This window comes from Solanum dulcamara, chromosome 5 (assembly GCF_947179165.1).
Source record: "Solanum dulcamara chromosome 5, daSolDulc1.2, whole genome shotgun sequence".
Classification (NCBI taxonomy): Eukaryota; Viridiplantae; Streptophyta; class Magnoliopsida; order Solanales; family Solanaceae; genus Solanum; species Solanum dulcamara.
The window spans coordinates 6,893,109-6,915,525 of NC_077241.1; positions in this window are offsets into that span (position 1 = coordinate 6,893,109).

Genomic DNA, 22,417 nt, shown 5'->3' on the forward strand with positions numbered 1-22,417 from the left:
ATACAAGTTTTCTTTGGTGTTTAAATGATGACCATATTGTACCCATAATTTGTTTGATTTAGATGACCATATTTTGTTCTAGAATCATCAGTGTTTGCATAGATAACATTTAATGATCTGACAACATTGTTCTATTGGTAGCCTCTTATCATTGTGTCCGCTTATACTTCATTAATTTCTTGCTAAAATGTGTTTTTATTCATATGATATTTGCTGTTTATGTTGGACCCGGATTATATTTAAGTTTACGCATTGTAAAACTCATTTTTGGAAAATATTATTTCTAACGTGATTTATTTTTATTTTTAGAATTTCGAATTCAAAACTTTTAATTAAAAATAGAGGGATCTCAACTGTAACACGACAGCCCATGTGATTTTCCTCTTTGTGAATCCAATATTCGGTAAACTAATTCGAATGACATCAAAATTGATTGAACTGAATGGATAACACACTCCCACTTGTGCAAGTGCGGAGTCACAGCGTTAGTTACAGATGAAGTAGAATTCAATATTTTTGATTCAAATTTTATATTTATATATAAAAAAATCATTCAATACGTATAAACAATCTATTTAAATCCGAGTAACAAAAACAAATTATGAGTCAGAATTCATAGAGATTGCTTTATCCTTTTGCTATATATTGGCGTATATAATATTTTTCACATGCAGTGTTAATATTTAAATAATAATATAAATATTGAATTATAAAACTCATGGGGCATTTAGTAACAAAGAACTATTATTCTCTCCAAGTTTCTATCTTCAAAACTAAGAATTCTGCAGCATCAACACTTGTTACCAAATTTTTGCACTACATGACTAAGAGTATCGCTTGGCAGGGCGGAGCTCAGGTGGCGGAAGGGATTCATCTGAACTCCTTTATCGGGAAAGTATATTATATATAAGGTCAAAGTTGATATTTATATATATATATTACATATTGAGCCTCCTCGACACAATTTAAAAATCCATTTTGAACCTCATTTATAAAAAATTTGTCTCTGAGTTGTTATAGCCTAACAACATTCTCATCATGCAAAATGACAACTTTGAAAGGTTATGTCCTATGTCATATTTTAGTTGCAGATAAGGTTGAGTTTTTCACTTTTCCAAATTGGCATGTCATACTTTATTTTAAAAAAAAAAAAAAAAGGTTCCCACCGATGACTTTTGACGATGTTGAATCATCATCTTAGATTACAACAACATATATATTCAATATTATCTCATAAGAGATTCAGATAGTTCCCAAAATAAATGGTTGAGTAAAGACTAAGGTGTATAATTTTTAAAAATATATATTTAATAATAATTTTCAATTATTATAATTTATAATAATATTACTTTTGAAAAATTTTAAAACTCAAGCTTTTTGGGGGCTACAACTTCGTCGTGAGGACTAGCGTCACTTTCCACTAGGGGTGGGTTGTCCAGTGAAATTTTACAAATGGAGTTTGAAAATGATAGAATGTACATAAATATTATCATTATATCGTGAAAGTAGAGAGACTGTTATCAAAAGGCACGTGGATTGTCAATAAATTTTTTTATAAAAAAAAAGTTTATTGATCGTACAGACTCGATTAATAAATATTTTTAAACAAAATCAAAAATTTTATTTACCTATTTATTATCAATAATTTTTTTCTAAAAAAAAATAACCCCAAACCTAACTTATTTATATATATATCCCTTTTTTTTCCAACCATCCCAATCAATCAAACAAGTGAAACCCTAGCAAAAACAATGACTATGAAGGTAATTAAAGGAAGAGCATACTGATGAGGTTGGCTACTATAGAGAGATTGTTGATTGCAACAAAGGTGTGTGCTACGTGGAAGCGAGTGCTCCACGAACCTTCCATGTGGCATGTTATTGACATGTCCAATTGTCGTGGCCTCAAACACTTCATCGAGTTTCGAAACGTGTGTCATGACGCGGTTAATCGCAGCCAAGGGGCAGTAGTTGATATCAGATTCACCGTCTATGCCACCAAAGAGTTTGCTTCTTTATGTTGCGGAAAGGTAATTTCTCTATATTTTGACGTTGATTTTGTAGTACTTTTTGGGTAAGATTCTTCAATTATGTCAAATTTTATTTGCCTTTTCTTTTTTTCTTTTTATCGATGAAGTGAGGGTTCAGTTATTGGAAAATATGTTTTTTTTTTTGGATAATTTTGATAATTGGAAAGAGTTTATTAGACAAGACATGACGTAAGTTCATATAATCGAAGACATGACTTTAGATAGGAAAGAGTAAATGTTCGCGTATCAGGGTAGTAGGGGGTAAAGTGTTGTCTTGCCTTGCGGGGTTTAGTATCTAGTGTAGAACTAGTCGTGTCCTTGTAATATTTGACATAGATTGTGTTGGTTTTAGCATTTTAATATCAATATTGAGTGATATTAATTTGCATAAGTGGCACATGTTATAATTCTCTCTTTAGTGCATAAAAATGTCTTTCATTATCATCTTTAGTTAGTGCAAGATTATTCATTCCATTATGTATTTTTAACCTAATTATCACTAATAAGTGGTGCACTAAATCATAATGGTGCACTAAATGATAATGATGATAATGATGACATTCCATTATTTTTTCATCTTTGAATGATTTCCTCTCCTATAAATAGAGAGGTCTTCTTTGTTTTGAAAATAAGAAAAGATAAGATTTAGTGCATTAAGTTTGTTAAAAAAAAGAGAAAAAAAAGAGAGTTCTTATAAGTTCAAGGGAAGTGTTATTATTTGAAGAGCTTTAAACTCAACTCTTGTCCAGAGTTTGTTGAGTTACATTTTGTGATAAGGTTGTTGTATACTAGAGGGGACAAGTCAAGAGGACTATTGCTGGACCGGTGAAAAGATTTGTTGCAGTGGGCTTGAATCTCTTTAAAGAGAGTGAGATGTCCGTGCATCAGCCAAGAAGTGAATTTATTTTCTTCATTTTATTTTTTTAATTTTAATTTGTAATCTTGTAATACCAACAACAATTTTAAGGAGATTCAATATGGCTACAATTGAAAAATCCACGGATATCGAGATGGGAGATCTAAACAAGCCAATTCAGTTCAATGGTAATCATTTCAAGAGATGGAAGGGTAAAGTATTTTTCTACTTATGTCTTCTCAATGTTTCATATGTGTTAAATCAGAAAAATCCTAATAAAGTTGACATCCTCTCCATGGATAATGATGAACTTATTTCTGATCAAGAGAAAGTGGAGAAGTACGATAATGATTCCTACAAGTGTTGGTATTATATTCTTAATTGTCTATCTGATAATTTTTATGATCATTATGATAGAACTTACTCTAGTGCAAATAAAATATGGAAAGCATTGCAGAGTAAATATGATACGAAGAAGCTGGAGCGAAAAAATGTGCTGCTAACCGATTTTTTCGTTCCCAAATAGTGGATGAGAAATCAGTGATAGACTAAACTCAAGATTTTATAATGATCGTTAGAGAGCTCAGGTCCGAAGAAGTCAAAAATGGAGACAACCTTATTGTTTGTGCATAATAGACAAATTTCCACCTTCATAGAAGGAGTTTCAAAAAACTATGCGCTACAAACAAAAGGAAACTTCTCTTGAGACTTTGATAATGAAAATCCGCATGGAAGAGGAGGCAAGGGGCCAAGATGCACTTTTACAAAATGAAGAGAGAAACATCACAACGAAGGTAAATTTAGTTACTTCAAAAAATGTTACTCCTGAATCTAAAAAAAATACCTCTTTGAAGCCTAAGAAGAAAAAAGTTCAAGAAAAATAATGGTAGACTTCCCAAGAAAAATAATGGTGAAAATAGCCAAGCACAAAATCAACAAGTTTATGATAAAGGATCGTGCTTTGTCTGTGGCAAGAGTGCATTAAAACTGTTAAAAAAAAGAGTTCATATAAGTTGAAGGGAGGTATTCTTATTTGTAGAGCTTTAAACTCAACTCTTGTCCAGAATTTGTTGAGTGACTTTTTGTGATAAGGTTGTTGTATACTGGAGGGGACAAGTCAAGAGGACTATTGCTAGACCGGTGAAAAGATTTGCTGCAGTGGGCTTAAATCTCCTTAAAGAGAACGAGATATCCGCGCCTTAGCCAAGAAATGAATTTATTTTCTTCATTTTATTATTTTTTAATTGTAATTTGTAATCTTGTAATAACAAACTGTCATGTCTGTTGTGACAAAGATTGGTTTAAAAAAAATACTCCTTTTGAAGAGTCCAAAACCAACATGCTCGATAATTTTCATACTACTCAAGTGCTTGGAACGGGAGATGTCGAATTGTGTTTTACCTCTGAAAGAATATTAACTTTGAAAGTTGTACTTTATACTCCTTCCATTAGAAAAAACTTGATGTCTAGTTTTCTTCTTAACAAAGCAGGTTTGAAACAGATTATTGAATCTGATTAATATCTAATTGTGAAAAAGAGTATTTTTGTGAGAAAGGAATATACTTGTGATGGGATGTTTAAACTGAATGTTGAAATAAATAAAGTTTCTACTTCTGTTTACATACTTTCTTCTACTAATTTTTGGCATTCTTATTTGTGTCATATTAATGATCGTTATGTTGGAATCATGAGTAGTTTAGGATTAATCCCGTTGATTAAAAAGAATTTTGAAAAGTGTGAAGCTTGTAGTAAATCCAAAATCACTAAAAGGCCTCATTTTCAAGTTGAAAGAAAAACTGATTTATTAGAATTAGTTCGCACTGATATTTGTGAACTTGGAGAAATTTTAACTCATTGAGGAAATAGATATTTAATCACTTTCATTGATGATTTTTTTAAGTTTACATATGTTTACTTGATGAAAAATAAAAGTGATGTTTTTGAAAATTTTAAATTTTTTTCTCCATGAGGTTGAAAATCAATTTGGTAAGAAAATAAAAAGAATTAGAAGTGTTAGAGGCCGTGAATATGAGCTTAATTCTTTTGTTAGATCATTGGAAATAATTCATAAAACTGCTCTTCCTTATTCTCCTTCATCCAATGGTGTAGCGGAAAGAAAAAATAGAACTTTGGTTGAATTGACTAATGCCATGTTTATTGAGTCAAATGCACCTTTAAATTTTTGGGGTGAAGCTATTTTGACTGCGTGTTATGTGTTAAATCGAATACCTCATAAAAAAACTAAACTAACACCTTTTGAGTTGTGGAAAGACCACAAGCCAAGTTTGGGATATCTAAGAGTTTGGGGTTGTCTAGCCTTTGTGAGGCTAATGGATTCTAAGGTTACAAAATTGGGTAAGAAAGTTACTACTTGTGTTTTTCTTGGTTATGCTTCAAATAGTACAGCCTATAGATTTTTTAATCTTGAAAATAATATTGTAATAAAATTAGGTGATGCTATTTTTCATGAAAATAAATTTTCTTTTGATTCTAAAAATAGTGGGGGTCAAAGGATTGAACAAAATATTTTATCACTACCTAGTTCTTCTTCTTCCATTTTAAAAAAATAAAGAAATTGATGATTTTGAGTTAAGAAGAAGTAAAAGAGCTAGAGTAGAAAAAGATTTTGGTCCTGATTTTTATTTTTTAATGTTGAAGATGACCCTTTTTCTTTACAAGAAGCTTTATCTTCACATGATTCTATTTTCTGGAAAGAGACTGTAAATGATAAAATGAAATCACTAATTTCTAATAAAACTTGGAAAATAGTTGATTTACCACCAGGTTGTAAAATAATTGTTGAAAATGGGTCTTACAAAAAAGTTAAAACCAAATTGATCTATCGATAAATATAAGTGTCACGCCCCGAGAGGGTACCCTAGGCGTGGCAGGCAATTAGAAACCATTTCTGGCTTCCGAGAGAACCACTTGGTCTCATTTCTTATTTATTCATCAGCGGAAGACTTATGAATACTAATGTGGGCTTGTCATCATCAAAGGAAAAATAGATAATTCTTAGAAGAAGTGGTTTCTAAGGAGAACTACTCCGATTACATCATCAAACTCTGTCTATGAAGCCTCTAATACTCTTAGATGGTGCCAATGACATGTCCATGGCTACCTCAAAAGAAACATCACACTCAACAATAATAAAAGGATAAGGAGTTCCTTCGAATACAAGAAGGACTCACCAAATAGCTGAAAAGAAATGATCTTCAACGATGCGCCTGTTGAGGATCTCTAACACCTGTATCTGCATCATAAAACGATGCAGGTCGAATGACGTCAGTACGTGGAATGTACGAGTATGTAAAATGGCAGGAAGGTAAGGACAAATATCAAGATACTCCTCTCAATAAAACTCAGCTCAGATCTCAACATCATCTCAACATGAATATGTAATGCAAGTTTAAAATATAATAATAAAAATAATAGTAATAAGCAATGCTTACTCAGTTGGGAGTTTCTCTAACCGACAACCATCACTTATGAGCTAGCGATGATACAACGAAGCGATGTCGTTGCCACATCCATCCAATACCTTGCCAGGGTAAAGGACATCACCATCTTGGATCCACTCATCAAAGTCCTCTTTTTGGGACTTAAGAGGCATAGCCTCCATCCTACGCTGGCTACGTAGTTCTGGGGTTTGAGTCAATTAAACTCTTACCCAACTCGGTGCTCAATACTACTCCCAAAATATGTGCTCATATTAAACTCATCATCTAGTCTCATTGGACTTTAATTTAAATCATCAAACTCATCTCATTTCATGTTCATCAATCATTATACTTCCAAAAAACATCATTTACATCTCATCAAAACATCTTGCTCAAAATATCATTTGCTCAAATTCATTCAAACTCAACTCTTATGCTCTTTTAAAACTCAATAAAATACATATATAATATTAATTCATATAACTTTCTTTTTATCAATGAAAATAATAAAAAGCCAACATCTTTACTCAAAACATATGTAAAAATATTCATGAACATCAAATCAATTAGGATTCATGGGAAAATAGCCATGAACAATAATTCCAATAATATGAGAGATAACAATAATAATAATATTAATGCATAAATATATCAAACTCAATAGAAGAAGAATTAATTCATCTAGAATTCAAGATTTGGATAAAACTCAACTATAACTCAATTATAATAAATTTAAATATTAGGCGCATGGACGAACTCAATCCAATGCTATGAAAGCCTTACATACCTTAAATCCGAAGGTTTACTCCGAATTTGAACACTCTTGGACCCCTAGCCTTTTCTTCTCGCCGGAGCGTTTTGTGTACTACCCGGAGTATAAGAATAACCGGAGTAGTATTTTTATACTACTAAAACTAAAACTATATTTGAGAAGAAGTATATAGAGAGAAGAAATGCTTAAGAAAGCTTGATGAATAAAATGAAGAAATAAGGTGGGTATTTTTAGGTGGGAAAGAGGGACCTAACAATAAATAAAATAATTATAAAGAAAAATCTGAAAATTTAATGGAATATATTGATGTCATGGATGATGTTAAATGGAGGACAATTTATGTCATGCATGATGTCAAATGTATCTAGATGTTTCCATGGTAGGTAAGATGAGTTCTTTTTAACAGAATACTCTTTTTAGAAGCTATGTTTGAATAAGATAAATTCTTTATTAGGATTTGGTTTCTTCATAAGAATTGTAGATATGGAAGTCTAGTTTCATATAGTTCAAGAATCAACCAATTTGGAGCAACCTACAGTGAGATATGAATTTTCTTCTATCAACACTCAATTCCGTCACAGCACTATATCTTGCAAAGATTAATTTATTTGACCTACTTATACTCCGAATTTGAAGTTATGTTCTCATGAAAGTTGTAGGTAAGGATGTTGTGATTACCCAGAAATTTGAATCACCTTATTTGGACCAACCTATGAAAAGTTATGCCCAAAATACAGAGGCTGTATTATTTTCATCGAGAATTGAAATACCGACATACAACATTTTAGGGGTTGTTACAATAAGGCTAGACTAGTTGCTAAAGGATTTAAGCAACTAGAAGGCCTAGAGTTTTTTAATATTTTTTCTCCGGTTACTACAATTGCATACATTAGACTTTTAATTGCTATGGCTGCAATTTTTGATTTGCATATTAATCAAATGGATGTAAAAACTGTTTTTTTAAATGGATACCTTAATAAAGAAATTTATATGGAACAACTTAAGGGTTTTGTTGAAGCAGGCTAAAAAACCAAAGTATGTAAACTTACTAAATCCTTATATGACTTGAAACAGGAACCAAAGCAACGACATGAAAAGTTTGATTCCTGCATGATTGAAAATGATTTTAAAACAAATGAGTGTGATAAGTGCATATATCATAAGTCTTGAAATAATACACATGTTATTATTTGTCTATATGTTGATGATTTATTGATCTTTGGCTCGAATATGAATGTTATTGATGATACTAAGAACATTCTTAGAAGTCATTTTGATATGAAAGATCTTGGTGAGGCAAATTTTATTTTTGGAATAAAAATTACTACAACATGTGATGGAATTTTCCTTGAACAGTCAATTATGTTGAGAAAATTTGAAACAATATAATTAGTTGCAAGCATGTTTTAACTCCTTTTGATTCAAGTGTACACTTGTTTCCTGTTCAAAGTGAAAATGATTTGATAAATCAAAAGGAGTATGCTAGCTTAATTGGAAGTTTGAGATATGTGACTGATTGCACTAGGTTTGATATTGCATATGCAGTAGGAGTACTTAGCAGGTTTACAAGCAAGCCAGGTAATGAACATTGGCATGCTATAACAAGAGTTATGAGATATTTAATTAGAACAAAAACTTGTGGTTTGTTCAATAAAAAATATTCTACTGTACTTGAAGGCTTTTCTGATGCAGATTGGAACACTCTAGCAGGTGATTCCTATTCTACCACTAGTTATATTTTTACATTGGGTGGTGGTGCTATTTGTTAGAAATCAAAAAGGCAAACTATAAATGTTAACTCTACCATGGAGGCTAAACTAATTGTTTTAGCTTCAGCTAGTGAGGAAGCGAATTGGTTAAGAGATTTATTATTTCAAATACCTTATTTTGAAAAACCAATTCCTCCAATTTTAATTCATTGTGATAGCACTGCAATAATTGGTAGAGTTCAAAATCGTTATTACAATGGTAAATCCAGACCTATAAGGAGAAAACACAGTAATGTAAGATCGTATTTGACAAGTGGTATCATTAATGTTGATTATGTCAAATCTTATGAAAATCTTGCAAATTCTCTTACTAAAGCCTTAACAAGAGAAAATGTCTGGAGCACATCGAGGGAGATGGATTGAAGCCTATAAATTCATGAGTCATATATGAGAAAACTCACCTGGAGACTAGAGATCCTATAACCAGGTTTAATGGGAAAAACGAATCATATGATGACTTGTTGTGAAAAAATACGCTATTTTTTATTCTCTCCCTATGATGTGAGTGCATTGTTTTCTGTAGTGAATTATGGAGGTTGAGTTTAAAAAACTCTTAATGAAAATCTGTAGCCCGTATGGGTGGAGTGTTAAACTTACAGGAGCAATCTCCACAGATTTCACCTATGTGAGTGTGGAAGTAAGTCATTTTCTATGAGAATTGGGCTTATTCTCAAAAGCACTCATAAAACTAGGACAGCACAAGGCCGTAATGTGGTGTCTTATAAAGCTAGTGACAACACCTTTATTACTATGTATGAGCAGTAATATTTTATGTCCCTTAAGCAGTCGTAGTTCAAGTCTGAGACCACTACGACTCTGGAGTAAATGTGTCACGCCCTGGGAGGGTACCCATACGTGGCTAGCACTCGAAGACCATTGTTGGTCCCCAAGCGAACCACTTAGTCCAATCACACATCCGTTCATTCAATCAATCAGGAAAAGGCTTAAAATAAAGAAATAATTAGGTGGACAATCTCAATCAACAATCTAACTCAAGAAAGAAAAGCCATGGGCCAACAAATCAAATTCCAATCTATGTCATTAAAATAGTCTGACAAGAACAATTCAAGAAAATAAAATACTCAATCGATCCATCAGTATCTAGTCTATGAAGCCTCTATCACTACTATCTAATCGGTGCCAATGACAGGTTCATGGCTACCTAAAATCAAAATGGAAAGACTAAACTCGACGCAAGAATAACAAAAGTGACATCCTCTGAATGTAGGGGAGGACTTACCAATAAGCTGAGTGTGAACAGATCCTCAACGGTGCGCCTATTGATGATCTCTTAAACCTGTCTCTACATCATGAAATAATGCAGGTCCAAATGGACGTTAGTATGTGGAATGTACGAGTATGTAATATGGCAAAATAAAACATACATTAAGGTAGAATAATATCAGTTCAGATATCTCAAATCAGAAAGATAAGAGAGACTAAATCAAGGTGTCATAAGTCTAAAGTAAGAACACAGGTTAGATAGAGACTAATCATATACAATCCAATTCAATCCAATCATATACAATTCGATCCAATCCAATAATATACAATCTGATCCAATCCAATCATATACAATCCGATCCAATCGTATACAATCCAATCGCATACCATTCAATCCAATCATATACCATCCAATTTAATTTAATCACATACTATCCAATTCAATCCAATCATATACAATCCAATCACATACTATCCAATCCAATCCAATCACATACCATCCAATCCAATCATATACAATCCAATCACAATAAAGTCAAACGACTCAACTCAATAGATATGCAAATTAGAATTTAGTAATATTATACAATCCGACTCAATCATCTACAATTTCAATCAAACCAATCATATCATGCACGATCCACTCAATTTAGGAGTTTCTCTAACCGACAACTATCACATATGAGCCAGTGATAGTACAACAAGCCGACGTTGTTGTCACGTTCGTTCATACCTTGCCAAGGTAAGAACGAATCAACAATCATGGATTTGTAACCAATCAAGTCATATTATTTCAGGATAATATTTTGGGAAACATCCGACTTTAACGGTTCAATCTTCTCGTATGTTTGGCGACGTAATTATTGGGTTCGAGTATGGACTATACTCTTACCCAATTCGGTGCTCAATACTCCTCCCAAGACTCAATCTGCTCATATCTATCAAGTGAGTAAAATACTCAAAATACTCATTTAGTCTCTTTGGACTTAGTTTCAAATTAACTCATTTAGTCTCATTAGACTTTATTCAAAACCCAATCAATCTGGTCTCATGGGACCTTCTTTCAAAATCAACTCTTCTCAATCATCAAACACTTCTTTTTAAATTTGATACAATCTCAACTCAATGAATGCAGTAAATATTAGATGCATTTAAAACATAATTTTAACTCTTCAACTCAATCTCAAAATAGACGTTTTAATGTAAAAATATTCAACTTCTTTATACTCAAAATATTCATGTTTAAAATCATAATTAAGGTACTTCTCAAACTCAACTCATGCTTAAACTCTTTCTAAATCGAAGATAAAAATAATCATTCTTTAACTCAAAATAATGTATAAATAGTTTTGCAAAAACGTTCACAAATCATTTATTTAAATCTCCTTCTCAAACAATCATTTATATTCAAAATGTTCATAAGACTCCAATCAAATCTAATTATGTAAATCATATCATGTAGTCACATTAGACTCCAATCCATTTCATCTCAAAATATCATCATCAACATAACCTCTTCATCAGTCATTTTACCTTTGTCAAAGATAAACATCATTATCAAATATCTTGCTCCAAAATCCTCATTTAACTCTATATTCATATACATCATTTCACTTTGAAAGTAATATAGTTTTTTTTATTATACATAAAAACCATCAATCTCAACCTCAAGATAAATTATGACAAAAATAAAATCTCACTTGGGTTCATGTGAATGAATACATGAATCCATACTCTCAACAAAACTCAACTCAAGAACATCATTAATACATATGAATTTATATACAAAAATTCAATAGAAATTATAGATAACCCAAGATCTCAATCATGAAACCTCAAAACTCAACCCAACTCGAATCAATGCAGATGTAGGGCATGTGGATGAAATCAATCCAACGTTGTTAGTAGCCTTACATACTTGGAATGAAGATCATCTCACCGAGAATCAAGACTTGAAGGAATGGCTTGAAACCTACTCTTCTTCTTCTTCTCCAATTCTTGCTCTCAATGCTCTTGGATGTTTTTGGAGAGAAAAATCCTTAGAAACTGATAAGGGGGCGGAATTTTGCCCTAAAAATGCGGCCAAGATCATATATATATTATTAGGTAATTTTCCCAAGATGCCCCTACAAAAATCTGGAAAACTGGCCAAGTCCACGATAGGTCCGCGACACGGACTTATCGCGCACCTCTTTAGTCGATTGAGCATAATTTTTTACTACGAACTCCAAAAAATGCAATATTGATGGCATTGGAAAGAAGACTAGAACACCTTTAATTTGATAGGTCATAAGACACCTAACTCATTATATTATAGGAGATATGGTCATTTGAAGTTGACCCTTATACGAATCATACGAAAACTTAGCCGATAGAAATTCTTTGGACTCAGCTTGGTGTTAGAGATCCCTTATGACCCTAAAACACATCTACTACACTTCAAATACTTTGAAATTGATTCTAACTCATATATACAACTAGAAGTCACCGAGTTCAATCCTACACGCACATGAAGAATGGTTCGAGTCTTGGCAGAAAAAAAATTGGGGTGTTACAAAATGTTATTGTTTCACTAAGTGGAGGTTCAATGCAGAGCACACATTTATTATGTATAGTAGTCTTCCTTCAGCTGATAAACTCTCTTATATAATATTAAAATGAGTGGGGATTATTAGTTTTAGCATTTTAATATCAATATTGAGTGATATTAATTTGCATAAGTGACATATGTTATAATTATCTCTTTAGTTCATAAAAAATGTCTTTCATTATCATCTTTAGTTAGTGAAAGATTATTCATTCCACTATGTATTTTTAACTTAATTATCACTAATAAGTGGTGCACTAAATCATAATGGTGCACTAAATGATAATGATGATGATGATGGCATTCCATTATTTTTTCATCTTTGAATGATTTCCTCTCCTATAAATAGAGAAGTCTTCTTTATTTTCAAAATAAGAAAAGAAGATTAAGTGCATTAAAATTGTTATAAAAAGAGGGAAAAAAGAGAGTTCTTATAAGTTGAAGGGAGGTGTTCTTATTTGTAGAGCTTTAAACTCAACTCTTGTCCAGAGTTTGTTGAGTTACTTTTTGTGATAAGGCTGTTGTATATTGGAGGGGACAAGGCAAGAGGACTATTGCTGGACCAGTGAAAAGATTTGCTGCAGTGGGCTTAAATCTCCTTAAAGAGAGCGAGATATTCGCGCCTCAGCTAAGAAATGAATTTATTTTCTTCATTTTTTTTTTTTAATTGTAATTTGTAATCTTGTAATATCAACAACAGATTGTTTATTTTATTTCGATTATCAGACTATTTTTTTGTTGTTATTTTACTCCTGTAGACTTTATATTGTTTTTCGCTTTCTCCACTGATTTGTTTCTTCTTTTATTTGGGATTGATACACTTGAGCCAAGCAACGTTTCTACCTCCACGAGATAGTGGTAAGATCTGTGTACATTCTACCCTCTCCATATCCTATTTTGTGGGACTTTGTGGGATTTCAATGGAGTTCATGTTGTTGCTGGACATTAATTCATTTATTTTTTTATTTGTTCACCAGATCACCAAAACTTAAAATACTTAGTATTGGATGGTGCAACTCAAAGTTTGCTCCTAAAGACTTGGTTGTAGTAGTAGAAAAGTTACCAATGTTGGAAGAATTAAGTTTGACATACGTTGATATCACAAGTGAAGACATTGAAGCTCTTGGACGTTCTTGTCCACGATTAAAGTCGTTTGAGTTGAACACTATTTGTTGTACTATGAAATCAGGCAACCAAACAAATGTTGAAGCTCTAGCTATTTCAAAAAGTTTGCCTGTGTTACGCCACCTTCAACTCATTAACAATAGTATGACAAATGTAGGTCTTCGAGCTATTCTTGACGGTTGTTCAAACCTCGAATCACTTGATCTGCGAGGATGCTTTAATGTTAGTCTTGACAAAGTTATAAGTAGTAGAATTTCTCAACAGATTAAAGACTTGAAGCACCCTCGTGATTCCTAAGTTATGTACTTCTTTTGATCATTGGATTTCACACTTAAGTTTAATCACTTACAACTCTTTTTTATTTTTTGAAATATTTAATGATCAGGTGTTCGATATTTATATTGAAATTCTATTAAATTTAAATTCATGTTAAAAAATTCCACAACTCTGTAATGAAATGTGATTGATGAATCTATATTATACTCGTAACGAAATTTTTACGCTAGATGAATCTCAACTTAATAGGATAGCTTCTGCCCACTTCTAATTTAAAGGAAAAAAAAGAAAAAGACCGCAACATTTTGATGAACAAGCAAAATAGAGAATTGAGTATGTTGGACCAAGTGTCTAAAAACTGTCATCATCATAAAGTTGGTCAATTATCGTTTGCACGTTGGTGGATACAAATTGATACTAAGTTGTTAAGATTGACTAAGCTTAATGTTGATGGTTGCATGAAAGGAAATGTAGGTAGTTCTAGTTCAGGAGGTGGTGGGATCATTAGGAACCATGTTGCACATAGTGATGGCCTTCACAATTTATTTTGGGAACTATCTGGCTCTCTTCTTAATTATGAGGTTACATTGAATATATTGTTGTTGTAATATGAGATGAGCCAAGCATAGTCAAAAGTCATTGGTGGGAATTCTTTTTACCAAAAACAAAAAAAGTATGACATGCCAGTTTGGACAAGTGAAAAACTCAACCATATCTGCAACTAAAATATGGCATAGGACACGACCTTTGATGAAGGTTGCTGATATTTGTATGTGTTGCTAAGTGTTGTCAACTTAGTATTTTTGTCTTGATATTTTGTTGTAACTTTTGAATTTTTTGCTGTAAAGTTCTAAAATTCAGAAGGTAGGTGTAATGTGTGATGGAGTTTTATCCAAGCTTAATATAAGGAGACATGTTCTAGGATTTAAGGGACATGACAGACCACTTTATGTATCTATATATAGTATAAATTTTTGTTGTATGAAAAAAAAATCTGCTCCCTTTCTCCAAATTATCTCTCTATTTTTATATTTGTTTTCTCTTTCTCTCCTTCAATTGGAATCAGAGCATAATTGATCTTTGAGAGAAAAACAAAGCAAGTCCACCCACCAAGTTTAACTTGTCCAGGTCTCCTTCTGTTCAGTTTCCTTTCACATGGCTTCTACCAGCTCTCCGCTTTCACCCCCTATTTTTAATGGCGAGAACTATCAAGTTGGAGTAGTGAAGATGAAAACATACTTAAAGGGTCTTGGATTATGTAAGTATGTTTAGGAAGACAATGGTCCAGAACCTTTTAGAGCAAACCCAAAGAAAAGATCGCAAAAGATCCAAAAGCCATGTCTTTTATTCACGCAGCTATCTCAGAGTCAATTTTTACAAGGATCATGACATGTGAATCTGCCAAAGAAGTTTGGGATATGCTAAAGCAAGAATTCCAGGGGAGTGATAGGACTAAGCGGATGCAAATATTGAATCTAAGAAAAGAATTTGAGATGTTAAGAATGAAAGATACCGAAAAGGTGAATGATTATGTTGATAAAATCACGAAAATTATCAATCAGATCAGGTTGTTGAGAGAAAAAGTAGAAGAGAAGAGGATAGTTGAGAAGGTGATGATGACACTTCCAGAAAAATTTGAAGCAAAAATTTCCTCAATTGAAGATACTTGGGATATGTCTCGTGTCAGATTGAATGAACTATCCAACGCTCTTCTTTCTGTGGAGAAAAGGAAAGCTTTTAGAGAGAAGAGAACTCAAGTGAAATCGCACTTGTGGTTGTTCAAATATCAAAAGCTCAATTTGATGGTGAATCAAAAAGACAACCAAATGAAAGACATGGTAAGGAGAAAAAGGAGCAATATAATAACCGAGGGAGATATAGAAAACCCAAGTATCCACCTTGTCCATATTGTAAAAAGACTAATCATACAGAAAAGTTTTGCTGGTACAGACTTGGAGTTCAATGTAAGGTCTGCAAACAATTTGGTCATGTGGATAAGGTGTGTAAAACAAATCAAAACCAGCCAGCTCAAGTTACTGAAAATGTTGAAGATCATGAAGAAAAGTTGTTTGATGCTTCTATTGCTGGAGAATGCAATGTAGCATCTCAAGATCATGATGTATGGCTTGTTGATAGCAGATGAACACATCACATGACAGCGAACTTGAATAATTTTGAACGGCTGGACAATAATTATTTCTCCAAAGTCAGACTTGTAGATGCAAAGGGCAAAGGAGCAGTTGTTGTTCAAACTCCCTAAGGTATGAAGCTTATATCTGATGTAAGCCAAAGTCTTCTCAGTGTTGACCAAATGCTTGATAAAAATTATGCCCTGTTATTTAAAGATAAAGCATGCGAAATCATGGATCCAACTGATATAAAATTGCTCTCGGTCAAAATGAACAACAGAAGCTTCCCTCTTGATTGGAAACATACTGAGATTGGAGCTTATGTCGGCATACAAGATAAACTTATGTCTAGCATAAAAGGCTTGGTCACATCAATTTTAAATCTTTAAAAATGATGCAGAATAAGGAACTTGTGACAGATATGCCTTCCATAAATGAAACCTCTAATATATGTGGGATTTGTCAAATTGGGAAGCTAAGTCAATCACCATTTCCTATTAAGCAAGCCTGGGGAGCTACTGAAAAGCTCCAACTAATACACACTGAGGTGTGTGGACCTATGAGCACTCCCCCTTATAACGGTAACAAATATTTTCTTTTATTCATTGATGACCTTACAAGGTTTTGTTGGGTTTATTTTCTTAAACATAAATCTGAAGTATTTGTTGCATTTCAAAAGCTTAAAGCAACTGTTGAAAACCAATTTGTCTCTTTGATAAAAATCTTAAGGTTTGATAATGGGACTGAGTTCACTTCCAATCAATTCAAGGATTTTCTTCAGAAAGCAGGAATTCATCATTAACTTACAGTTACTTACACACCACAATAAAATGGTGTAAGTAAAAGAAAAAATAGGTCCATTATGAATATGGCTAGGTGTCTTCTATTTGAGAAAGGCCTGCCTAAGGTGCTATGGGCTGAAGTTGTCAATGATGTTGTCTATATTTAGAGTAGATTGTCGATAGGAGCATTGGAAGGAAAGACTCCATACGAAGTATGGATTGGAATCAAGCCATCATTTGCTCATCTTAAAGTATTTGGTTGTGTATGTTACTCTTATATTCCTGAAGTTAAAAGGGATAAACTTGATCACCTAGCTGATATTTTTACAAAGGCGCTACACAAACAGAGATTTGAGCTTCTTAGAGCTAAGTTTGGAGTATTGAACAACTTCCATCAAGGAGGAGTGATGAAGGGTGCTGATTTTTGCATGTGTTGCTAAGTGTTGTCTGTTGGGGGAAGGACGCACCACAACTAATGTTTGATATGACAATTAATATGAAAATAAATTGGACAAGAGAATTTTACGTGAAAATCCCTCAAATAGATAGAGGGGAAAAACCACGGGGTAGAAGGATCTCACTATTTTAATATGGAGTACACAACTCTCAAATACAAGAAGAAAACAACAATTAACACTTCTCTCTTATAAAAGGAACAACTATTAAAGAGGACACACTCAAGACTACAATATTTATCTTGCTGTATAACTCTCTTTGTATTCTTACTCTCTCTTTCTGGGATGATTTAAATGAGGGAAGGAGGCCCTCTATTTATAGGAGAAAGAAAACGCGTTAATATTTTTTCTACATGTTACCGTTTTTTTCAACAAAAAACAGCTCTGCCTATAGCTTTGGCTTTTTGACATTAAAGAAAAGTAGTTGTGCCTTTTTGACTTTTCTTACTTTTCTTTTCATCACTCTCCCACTTGAAGATTTAATTGAGAATTAATTAAGTATTCACACCATCCTTTCTACCTAATTACTGCAATGTTACATTTCTGCTAGGCCAATAGAAGATCAACACCATTTAAACTTGTTACTGTTGATCGACTTCGTAAACGTATCTGCTAGTTTGTCATTAGTGTGAATTTTTTGAATATCCACACTACCTTCTTCCACCTCCTCACGAATGAAATGATACTGAACTCGTATTTGCTTTGTCCTTGAATGAAATGTCGGATTCTTTGCAAGATGCAAAGCGCTCTGACTGTCACAAAATAGAGCAACCTTCTCTTGTTTGTGCCCGAGCTCCTCCAGTAACATCTGCATCCATATTGCTTCTTTGCTAGCTTGTGTAGCTGCTACATATTCTGCTTCCGTCGTAGATGTTGCCACGATAGATTGCAGTTTTGAAACCCAGCTTGCAGCTCCTCCAGCAAGAGTAAACACATAACCTTTGGTGGACTTACTTTTATCAAGATCACCTGCATAATCTGAATCAACATAACCTTTAACAATAAAGTGTGATCCTCTATAGCACATTGCAACATCTGAGGTACCCTTGATATATCTTAGGATCCTCTTAACAATATTCCAATGCTCTCTACCAAGATTAGCCATGTATAGACTAACCACTCCCACTGCTTGTGCAATGTCAGGTCTTGTACATACCATAGCGAACATTAAACTTCCCACTGCTGATGCATACGATAATCGAGACATCTTCATCCTCTCTTCTTCATTGCTAGAACTCATACTTGAGGATAACTTGAAATTAATAGAAAGTGGGGTAGAAATTGACTTACAGTCTTGCATCTTGAAGCGTCTCAAGATTTTCTTCAAGTAGTTCTTTTGAGAAAGCCAAATCTTCTTATTATTTATGTATCGGTGAATTTGCATTCCTAGAATCTTGTTTGCTGGTCCCAAGTCCTTCATTTCAAACTCCCTAGCCAACTGTGCCTTTAAATTTGTGAGACGATCTTTGTTGGGGCCTGCTACCAACATGTCGTCAACATACAATAGTAAAATAACAAAATCGTCATCACCAAATCTCTTGTAATAAACACAAGGATCTGAACTATGTCTGTAGTATCCAAGGCTTATAATGAAGGAGTCAAATCTCTTATACCAACACCTCGACGTCTGTTTGAGACCGTATAGAGATATGTTCAACCTGCCAACCAAGTTCTCTTTTCCCTGTTTTTCAAAACCTTCTAGTTGGAGCATATAAATTTCTTCTTCAAGCTCTCCATAAAGAAATGCAGTTTTGACATCTAACTGCTCCAAGTACAATTCAAATGTAGCACACATTTCTATGACCACTCGAATTATTGTGAGTCGAACCACCGGAGAAAATATCTCGTTGAAGTCTATACTTTCTTTCTGAGCGAATCCTTTCACCACCAATCTTGCACGATACTTCTCCACTTGATCATTACCATTGCGTTTGATCTTGTAGACCCATTTGTTTCCAATGGTCTTCCTTTCTTTTGGTAATTGAATAAGATCTCATATTTTATTTTTATGAAGAGCTTCAATTTCTTCTTGCATTGTTGCCACCCACAGAGATGATTTTTGGCTTTTCATAGCCTCGTGAAAAGTTGAAGTCTCTCCATCTTCTGTTAATAGACAGTATGCAATATTACTCTCCATAGAATAATCTGAGTGCCAAGCTGGTTCTCTTCTCTCCCTAGTTGATCGTCGAACTTCTGGAGTTTCGATCTTAGCTTGCTCTTGTTCTTCGTGCTCTGGTTCTGCTTCAAAAGAAACTAGAACTTCTTTTGTTTCTTCAACTTCAACTGTAGTATTCTCTGATTTTTCTTTTGAAGTGCTACCTTCTTTTGCTTGTATCTTATTTTTAACAAATACAACATCCTTGCTGATTACCACCTTGCGGGCTGTGGGATCCCACAAGCGATACACCTTGACTCCATCAGCATACTCTAAGAAAATGCATTCCCTAAACTTTGGATCCAACTTCAAATTTTTTTGGGTGTTGTACATAACATAAGAAGGACTTCCGAATATATGTAAGCGAGAATAATCAGCTAGTTTTCCTGTCCACATCTCCATTGGCGTTTTCAGATCAATTGCGGTTGATGGTGATCGATTGATCACATAACAGGTAGTTTTGACTGCTTCTGCCTTTTTCCAACCCTGTAGTTGCCAATATAGCTCTTGTCCATTCCAATAAGGTTTTGTTCATCCGCTCTGCTACTCTATTTTGTTGTGGAGTATATGTCACCGTGAACTGCCATTTAATATCTTCTTGTTTACAGAAGTTATTAAATTCATCACCAGTGTATTCTCCTCCATTATCTGTCCTCAAACACTTGATCTTTTTCTCAGATTCAAGTTTCACCCGCACTTTGAATTCTTTGAAAACTAGAAAAACATATGTCTTTCTCTTGATTGGATACACCCAACTTCTCCTAGAGTAATTGTCGATGAATGACACGAAATATTTCGCTCCTCTTAGGGACTCCACCGGTGCGTGCCAAACATCAGAGTGGACTAGATCTAATATTTTCTTGCTTTTAGTAGAGGAACTACTAAACTTGAGTCTATTCTACTTACTGGTAACACAATCCTCACAAAAGGATAGTGAAACCTTTTTGAGCCCTGGAAGAATTTTTTGCTCAGTAAGAATCTTCAAACCTCGTTCTGACATATGGCCAAGTTTACGATGCCATATCATCATTGATTCTTCAAATGAACTTGCTGACGCGGTTGATGCATCTCCTTCTTGGTGTGTTTCACCTTTCAGCACATATAAGTTTGCAGCAAGTTTTTCCGCTTTCATCACTACAAGCACTCCTTTGGATATTCTCATGACTCCACCATGAGTCTTATATGAACATCCATTATCATCTAGTTGTCCTAAAGATAATAGATTCTTCTTCAAGTCTTTTACATGTCGTACCTCCTGGATGGTGCGTACCGTGCCATCATACATCCTTATTTTGATGGAACCAATACCAATAACATTCAAAGCATAATCATTTCCCATGAACACAGACCCTCCTGAGATAGGATTATATTGATGGAACCATTCTCTCCTGGAAGTCATATGCCATGTTGCTCCTGTGTCCATGATCCAGACATCAATGAAATGTTTTTTGCCTTCATTATTTGATATTGCTTCACTACATAAAATATCGCCATCATCTGAGGTACATGCAACATTCCCTTGAGCATTTGATGGCTCAGGGTGTTCACTCTTCTTTTTGAACCAACAATCTTTCTTAAAGTGCCCTTTCTTGCCACAGTTGTAGCACTTGATATTCTTCTTACTTCTTGATTGAGATCTTCCTTGATTGTGACTCCCACTGGGGCTACATTTTGTTGGTCTTCCTCTCACCATCATCAAAGCTTCAGCTTGCTGCGAACTTGCTTGTCTATCTTCCTTATTTTTGCGCCAATTTTCTTCTTCCAAGACAGCAGCTGCAATTTTATCGAAAACTAGACTGTCTGTATTATTCGTCAGGTTGATGATGAGTTGATCATACTAGTCAGGCAGACTTTGAAGTAGAAGCTCCGCACGTTCAGTCCCTTTTATTGGGGAAAGGTTGGCCATGGATGGTTTCAGAAAAGGTAGGGGTAGGCCAAAGAAATATTGGGGAGAGGTGATTAGACAAGATATGGCGCAGTTACAGCTTACCGAGGACATGACCTTAGATAGGAGCGTGTGGAGGACCCACATTAGGGTAGAAGGCTAGTACATAGTCTCGTTATTCTACCTTATTAGTAGGCGCATTAGCGCACTATAATTTTCTTTGTGGAGGACTCATATTAGGATAAAAGACTAAGTGATTGATCATTTGTACCATAGTAGTTGTAGTTCTACTCATTGTTTATTACCATTTGATTTCTGCATCGTATTGTTGTTTATAGTTGTGGCGCCGTTACACTTTAACTATCTTATTTATCTTATCTTATCTTATTTATTTATAGTAGTTAATGTCTTTTTCTTCCTGTACCACTATACCATGGCTTTCTCATTTTTTGTTATTCCTTGTTTTCATCTTATTTTCGATATGTTTGTCCTTATCTGACTTTTTATCTTATTTTCCTTTTCTTAAAGCCGAGGGTCTTCCAAAAACAGTCGCCCTACCTTTCAAGGTGGGAGTTAGGTCTGCGTACATTCTACCCTCCCCAGACCCCACATTATGGGATTATACTGGGTTTGTTGTTGTTATTGTTGTTATTGTAAGCTGCGAAAATAGAGTATTCAAAGTATTGATGTGTTCTGTAACCGACATGGATTTTGCCATTCGGAGAGTATACAATCTTCTTTTTAAGAAGATTTTATTATGCAAATACTTGGCCTCATACAATCCTGTAAGAGTATCCCATATTTCCTTCGCTGTCCGTTTTTCCGCCACACTAGACAACACTTGATCAGCTAGTGCCAAGTGTAAATCAACAACTGCGTTGCTGTCTATGTCGTTCCACTTGCTGTCATCAACAAAGTATGTGGGTCTGCCTT